Raw genomic sequence first — 7,523 nt, forward strand, 5'->3', positions numbered from 1 at the left:
GCTTGCATCCAGATTGCATATTAAACATAACTCTTTTGTTTTTTTAAACTTGAACAACATTCTTTAAATGAATCCAGGTCTGATGCGACTTTGCTTCAGTCACATCAGTCACTAGGAATTATTTCTTAAATCAATAGCAGTAGGGACAAAGTGTTTCAGGAGGTCAGAGATAAACAATGTGGAAGGCTTTTTTTTCCTGACTTGTTCATTTGATATGACAGATGTGTCCTGCAGATGTGTAAGGAGATATCAGAGCAGCGTGATATTTCTTGTCAAAGTGAAGTTTGTCAACGAAAGCGATATCAAGTTACTGTCGGCATATCACTCCATCTAGTAAAAAGACTGTCATGGTGAATGTGAAGGGAAACTCTTCCTGATACTATCTGAAGATTAGGAAAGTATTTGAGTTTTCTGTCAGTAGATTTTAAGTGCAAACATAAGCATAGTGTCTCTTACCACTATTGCTTATGAGACACTATATAAAATAGTGTCTCTATGAAAAAAATGCATTTAAATTTAAGTAATCTGTTCCTCAGCTGATAAATTAAAGAGCAGTTGCCAAAAAACCTCAAAACGGATCTAAAAGTGTTTTCTAAAACGACACCAATGGAAACTCTTTGTGATGCCAGTTATGCTCGCAGCTATCAAAGCCATCCAGATGAAAATAAATTCTTGTGTGTGAATAAAACTTCTTTCCGCCTTCAAATTTTCCATATTTGGTGCAGTCTTGCAAAGGTCAAGTATGTTTGTGGTGTGGAAGAGAAAACATCTTTGATACCATTTGTTTCTTTTTAAAGGAGAAGTGTTATGTATTTTCCAGGCCTGTAGTGCCATTTTATAGCACAGTCAAGTAGCCATGTTACCTTTAATTGTTATAAAAATGCTATATATATATTAAATATGACTTAAAAGAAATTTGACTAATTTCATGCTTGAAATTGGGCCTCTGTCTTTTTAAAAACTGCTCTTTCTGACACGCCACCTTAATGAAAGTCGGCACAAACTGCTCCTCTATTAACCCTTTAACAATGCTTTTACCAGTGTTTCACTGAGAAGTGGTTTGTATAATGGCCTCAGCAGATGTGCAGTTCCACCAGGCGTTTGCTAATTACTGCTGACTAGTCTGAAGGAGCTCAGTGGGGGAGTTGTGGGAGAGGGATGCTCTGTGAGGTGGAAACTCTGAAGTTTGGAGACTGCTGGTCAGAGGAAGAACAGTTCATCCACATGAACTCGCACAAATCCACGTCTGAGCATCGTCAGGGCCAGGGTAGCACAAAGCTAAAATCTACATCGGCCAATCAGATTGCTTCCAGTTTGGAATTAAGCATGGTGACAGGAATGTTATATTCTAATATGTTAAATAACATATTAGAATATAAAGTAAGTAAAACACAAAGACAATGATGTTTGGGAATCATGTCCAAACAAGTATCTGGATATACTGGTGCATTTGAGCTTTTATAAGTAATCATGAGTAATGGTGATATTAAACAGAGGTTTTGTGTGGATAGAAAACCAAAATATACTATAAAAATGTATCATTCAGTGAAGGTGAAATGTTTTGGCTCTATCATTTAAGAAATTTAAAATCCCGTAGAAGGTGCCTTCCAAAATGCCTTGCTTATGCAACGCAACGATCCCTGCCCTTCGGTTGGTTTTGTCTCTTGCTCCATTTTATTCCTTTTACAAGTGATTACTTGTAATTCCTCTCCCGGTTTTGGACAGGGGTGTGTCAATCTTTCAAACTCTAATTTTGAAGTAGACTAGAAGAAACTAGCCCAGGTGTTTTTGAACTGTTGCGTTGACAGAGCTGCTGATAAAGAAGCTGGTTGTCGTCACTCGGTTACATAAGCATTGAAGGTGACTCCACCGCAGTTAGTTTATCTTGCAGTATTTTGGATTCTCCGTAGAAAGATGAAATGACAGGCAAGGCTGAAATGATTCAAAAAGACTGCAAGAATCTAACTAAACATCTGGGGCTAGCCATTTCAAACAAATTATGCTAAAGTTAGCATCTACTTCAGAGCTTCCTGTTAGTGTTAAATTAAAGGAAGACTTTACAGTTCTTTTAAGAGTCTGGTCTATATTGAATAAGTCAAACCTTAACTGAACTATTCCTCATCCTCATTCTTTAAGACAACATTTGGTGTCTTAAAGAATTAATTTAGACTACTTGAGAAAAAGGTTTTGCTAAAAATATTGTCCTGAATGAAGTAAGTAGCTCTGATAAGCTCTTAGTTCCATTTCCATGTATTTAATGTCCAACAAGCTTGATCAGATACAACATATTTCTACTAAAGCTAAGGAAACTATTACCAATTATATTCTCACAGAGAACTCTTTTTCATTCTGGAACCGCGACACTGAATTTAAACGTAGGTAAATTCTTGATGCGGTGCTGAGATCTGACTATTTATGTACAGAGTATCAAACTCTGGCACTAATACATGTGACACTGATATAACACAAGAGCTGCCCAACCAAAGAAAAAAAGAACCACAAAATCTCCCATCTGTATTATTAAACAATGCACAATCCCTCCTAATATCACCATGCAGATTTTGTTTGCTAAAGGTCTCATTGTACATATAAAGTGTTTTAAAATGTCTTCTGCTTTAACAAAGATAAAAACTATTTCTACAATGTAATTTATTTATGTTAATCCTGTCAAGATTCTTCCTGGCAATAAAATATGATGGAATATTCCCTTTTAACAATTTATCCAATCATAAATATGTACATTTGCACAATTCCACCGCTGAAAGACCAGCAGAGGACTGAGTGTCAACATCTGAGGTCTATGTCAGAGCAGATCTGACTCATTTTATGTCTAATCGCCTAACTGGTTGCAAATTTCCTCACTTTCATCTGTCAGTCAAGTGCTTACAAGAGAGGCAATGGAGCAAGCTGCAGCGTCTGTTTGCAGACTCAGGTGGTGATTAATTATGTTCGGATGAAAATAGGTGGTTTTTCATCTCAGCGGGGGCCTGTTCCAACCCCCTGAATGTTTACGCTCGCTTAACATCTCAACAACCTGCGTAATTAGCTCAATCATAATCAAACACAAGTAAATGCTAATGGGCTCTGTGGACGCCTGTTGCTTTCAGGTTGGATTTTTTCCCGTTTCTCAGATCTGCTTTACATCCCTGGATTAAGAAGAAAGGTTTCTGAAGTGGCTTTTGGCTCAGGCTCTTTTGTTCTGGATGGGGTTTTATTTGTTTAATGTCAGCTCCAGCTTTGCAGGTGTGCTTTGACCCTTACCGTCTGATGCCTCATAGTTAAGCAGCATCTTCTGAAGATAAGTCTTAATTTTAAGGTGTAGGTTGAAACAGATTGGTTTCAGGATTAGGGAATTGGCCCACCAAAGGTTCTGCCTTTGACAACGTAACACTTAATACTGAAGAAAATGTTTGGCATGGTAAGTTTACCTTACTGTAGTTTAAGTTTCAGATTTCTCTGAAATGAATTAATATTTCTTCGAGACGCATTATGGCTTTTTACACCTCGTTATTATGGATAGTATATAAGTGTGGACTGATGAGCTAGCATAATGTCTTCCTGGGGACAGGCCATGTAAATGCCAAATACTTCATCATTCCCAGGTTACACTGTGCATGTAATATACCTATTATTATTAGTCCCATTTGTATTTAACTCATGCTGGTGTTATTACGTAATTGATTTTAATCTTAAAGGAGTAGCAAACAAGCAAAGATGCTCTAATTAATTTGCAATTTGAAATGCAGAATGGTATTTAGGTGTTTCATATTAATTTAAACGTAACATCTGCAGACAAACATTAAATTTACAGTAAAGAAGTTACAAAGGTTAAAATCTTTTCTTTTTAAAATTTGGAAAAGATGTGTAAAATGTGCAATCAGTACAAAATAAAATAAAATCATATGATGCCCTGTTGGTGTTGGGGCTCGCATATGCCTTGTGCCGGCTCTGCCTGCCTTTTTGCCAACACAGACAAGGAGTGCATGGACTAAGGCAGTGAAGATCTGCTGTCCTCTAGGTTGAGACTTGCAACTATAGTAAATTAATATTTTTGCTCCTGCAGTCCCAAAAATGTTAACATCACAGAGAAAATAAGAGTTTGGAGGTCAAATAGACATCCCTAAACTCGCAAAACTTTTCTTATATAAAGTTTGCAGCATAGCAAAGTACAACACCTGTTAAAATTAGTCACCTGCAACAAGGAAGGGGGTTTTCATGAAACAAATGCTTGGGAATGGAGAACTGAGCCAAAGTTAGCAAACCTAAATGAAAGGAGCCAAGGCTTCCCAGCAGAATGTTTTATAGAGTCTAATTAGCATATATTTGCTTTAGCAGCACAAACCACCTTCTATTGTTGTTTCCTGATCCAATTGTTGCTTTAGTGCCCATGTGGTCAACATTATCTTGGCTACCCAGACGTGTCTGTAGCGTCACACCTTGAATTCTGCAATCTTCTGAAATGCAATGCATATTTTAGCAGCTTTCTTACCCAAATTAAATATATGCAAAATATGAGGTTCTTTTGTTATGAATAAATGTTTAATTTCAATTACACTTTTGCTGGTTTAACATTGTATTTTTCTTTTGTATTTCTTTTTAGGTAATTCTTAAAATTAGATTTTCTTTTTTTTGAAAAGTTGAGCTCTTTCTCTTGTTGCCTTAATTTGCTGTTCATTCAGTTCAAAAACCAATATTGAAGAAACTAGCCGCCTTTTTCTGTTCATAAAACGTAGAAGTGCTTTAGATCGTTGCTTTTACTCTGGGATTGACTGCACCATACGGAATGCTAATTTTTAATATTCATTTGAGCTACATTCACACAACATTTTTTAATGCTCAATTCCGATTTTCTTTGTAGCTGAAATCAGACTCTTTTTTGTTTTTGCTAAGTTGTTCATATTACAGAAAACAACAGTAATGTGACTTCTTTAATGGTTTACGTCCCCGAAGCGACCCGCATGCGCAGAAGAACGTTGACGTCACACAGCAGCGCACTGTTTACGGAAGTAGTAACGGATGAAGGTATTTATGGGTCGAAGTTTATTCAGCAATGAGGACTGACAGTAGGGTTGCAACTACATATTATTCAGGTGGATGCGAAAACATAAATCGGCGCAACAAGGCGCATTTGGGTTGTTTTTGCCTGCTGTGCGAACATAATCTTATTTTTGAGGGAGTTTTTGGGAGTCCAGGCTTTATCATCCAGCTCAACATTTATATGCCTTCTTTTCTCAGAATGGTGATTTGGTTACTCTCATTGTTCCCAGTGCAGCTTCCAGCTCCTAATGCAACATCTCGAATCACCTTCAGATCTTGAACTTGCTCACCTGATAAAAAAAATTGTGAAGAAACTTGTCCAACGAAAAGAAATAAACAAAAAAAAAAAATCATAAAATGTATATACTTTTGCTCATGTTTGAATTCACAATTTACCATCCCAGATTGTTTCCCCTTAACTTGATTCTTACTTATCTTGACAAAACTGGAACTACTTGGCTTCAAAGCAGACAGAATCCATTCTCAAATTCTCTTAATTACAACCCAAAGCTGATCCTCAGCAGCTGGAAGGGCTCAGATTTGACTCCTCAAACTCTTAACTATACTTGACGTGAACACTCAGTATAACTTTATCACTCACAGGCCAGCTGCTTTTGTTCCCCGTTTTTAGGCATCAACATCAGAGGCTCGGCTACATCCCTTGAGGCGCTGTAATCCGCCGAGCGACCAACGCCCGTTAGGACCCGAGGTTCATTTTTCATTGGAGTCAGTTCTTTTTATAATGGAGCACGTCATTCTCCCAGGCCACAGAAAAGGCAGATACCTCACTTTACTACACCACAGAAGAGCACAGCAGAGGAAAACAGACCCAGCATGACCAGCGCACCATTACAGATGTGCCTCATAGGCCGTGCCCAACACAGGAAGCCTTTAAAAAGCAAATCAATCACTGTGGAAATTGTGGGGGGGACAAAACCCCATGGAAATCTTATGAGAGGGCACGATGCCAAGGAGTAAGACGCACAACGGAGCTTGTACCAAATATAAATTCACTGCAGGCTCTTAGAAACTCGTGTTTTCATAAACACAAGAACTCTGTGGAAGTGATTTTCCTGATTTGGAGGGATTCACATGCAAAACAGTGGAAGTCCCTGACAAAGGGAAAGTGAGAGGAGAAAATAAATAAGGAATAGTTGATGTTTGCCTTTTTGTTTGCCTCGAGGGGAAAAGGTTTTCAAAGCTCTGTTTCATCCAGAGAGAAAGCATTATAGCGGTGATAATCTGTAAACTTTCCTTTCTGATTTTGCAACTGAAATGCTGCAATGAATGCCAACCATTTTCTTCACCTCACAGATAAGCAGCTCCTCATGAATGAAGATGTGCAGGCCTATATGCTTTGAAAACAGAATCTCAAATATGTTGGTTGTGTTGGTTTTTCCTATTAAAGAAATTGTCATTTTTCACATATAAAACCTCATTCCTGCTGCAGTTGCTTTAATTTAAAATTGAAGGACCGTGGAACTATTATCATATTCAATATATGTCATTTTCTGACATTGGTTCCTCAGTAGCCACAATTGTGCAGAAAAATACTGCAGCCTTCCATAGATTTAATATCTGCTACATTTTTTAAAACTCAGACTTCATTAGAATATGCTTCACTTATAGCAGAAATGTACACTTCCTTACCTTTCTTTACTTGCACAATAGAGAAAAAATATTTTTCTGTTCATAAACTTTTGCTGACCAATGTGTTTGGAGTTGAGTATGAGATCTACAGTGAAAGTAAAACACTTTTTGGCAGTGACACAAATATAGGATTTTACTGCTTCAGTCTTTTGGCAACAGTTTGGATTGTTTTCAAATAATTAAGTAGAGGGATCAGATGAATATCAATATTTTCCTAATGTCTTACATTGGCTTAAAAGTCTATTTCCATTCATCCATTGTCTATATCCACTAATAAAAACATTTTAAGTCCTACCAAAACATACCTAAACATGGAGTTTGCTATTTGCAAACATACACTGTATTGCTAAAAGTATTCGCTCACCTGCCTTGACTCTCATATGAGCTTAAGTGACATCCCGTTCCTAATCCATAGGGTTCAGTATGACATTGGTCCGCCCTTTGCAGCTGGAACAGTTTCAACTCTTCTGCGAAGGCAGATACAAAGGTGTTGTATCAGGCTGAGGTCAGGACTCTGTGCAGGCCAATCAAGTTCACTCACACCATACTCTGCCATCCATGTCTTTATGGACTTTGCTTTGTCCACTGGTGCACAGTCATGTTGGAAGAGGAAGGGGCCAGCTCCAAACTATTCCCACAAAGTTGGGAGCATGGACTTGTCCAAAATGTCTTGGCATGCTGAAGCATTCAGAGTTCCTTTCACTGGAACTAAGAAGCCAAGCCCAGCTCCTGAGAAACAACCCCATATCATGATCTCACCTCCACCAAACTTTACGCTTGGCACAATGCAGTCAGACAAGTACTGTTCTCCTGGAAACTGCCAAACCCAGACTCGT

This window comes from Poecilia latipinna, unplaced genomic scaffold, assembly GCF_001443285.1.
Source record: "Poecilia latipinna isolate Pla-1442-1.1 unplaced genomic scaffold, P_latipinna-1.0 Scaffold2699, whole genome shotgun sequence".
NCBI classification, from domain to species: Eukaryota; Metazoa; Chordata; class Actinopteri; order Cyprinodontiformes; family Poeciliidae; genus Poecilia; species Poecilia latipinna.